Here is a 715-nt window from a genome sequence, read left to right on the forward strand (position 1 = left end):
TTTCCCAACACCATTTATTGAAGAGACTATCTTGGCTCCATTGTATGTTCTTGCCTCCTTTGTCAAATATTAATTGAGCATATTGGTTTGGGCCAATTTCTGGACTCTCTATTCTATTCCATTGATCTATATGCCTATTCTTGTGCCAGTACCAGGCAGTTTTGAGAACAGTGGCTTTGTAATACATCTTGATGTCTGGTATTGAGATCCCACCTACTTTTTTCTTTTTCAGGATTGCTGCAGCAATTCTGGGTCTTTTTTTAAAAGTGAGTTTTTAATGAAACTGGACAAGTTGATTGGAATTTGACATGGAAGAGAAAATGAGCAAAAAGAGCCAATAATAATCATAAGTAATAAATAATTTTTAAAATGGAGCAGATTAGGAAGTACAGAAACATGTGTGTATATACACATAATTTAGAGCTTTCAGTCAACTCGCAATGGAAAGGTAGCCTGACCTTGAAAATAAACAGTTCTTTTATAAACTACCAAGATTCTTTTTTTTTAAATTTAAATCTTTATTGTTCAGATTATTACATTAGTTACTCTTTTTTCCCAACATAACTCCCCTCCCATCCCACCCTTCGCCCTCACTCCCCACCCACTGTACTCATCCATAGGTGCACGATTATTGTCCTGTCTCTTCCCGAATCTCCCACACCCCTTTCCCCCCGAAGAATAGTAAGTCCATTCCCTTTCTATGTCCCTGATTCTC

The sequence above is a fragment of the Myotis davidii genome, unplaced genomic scaffold (genome assembly GCF_000327345.1).
Source record: "Myotis davidii unplaced genomic scaffold, ASM32734v1 scaffold570, whole genome shotgun sequence".
Lineage (NCBI taxonomy): Eukaryota > Metazoa > Chordata > Mammalia > Chiroptera > Vespertilionidae > Myotis > Myotis davidii.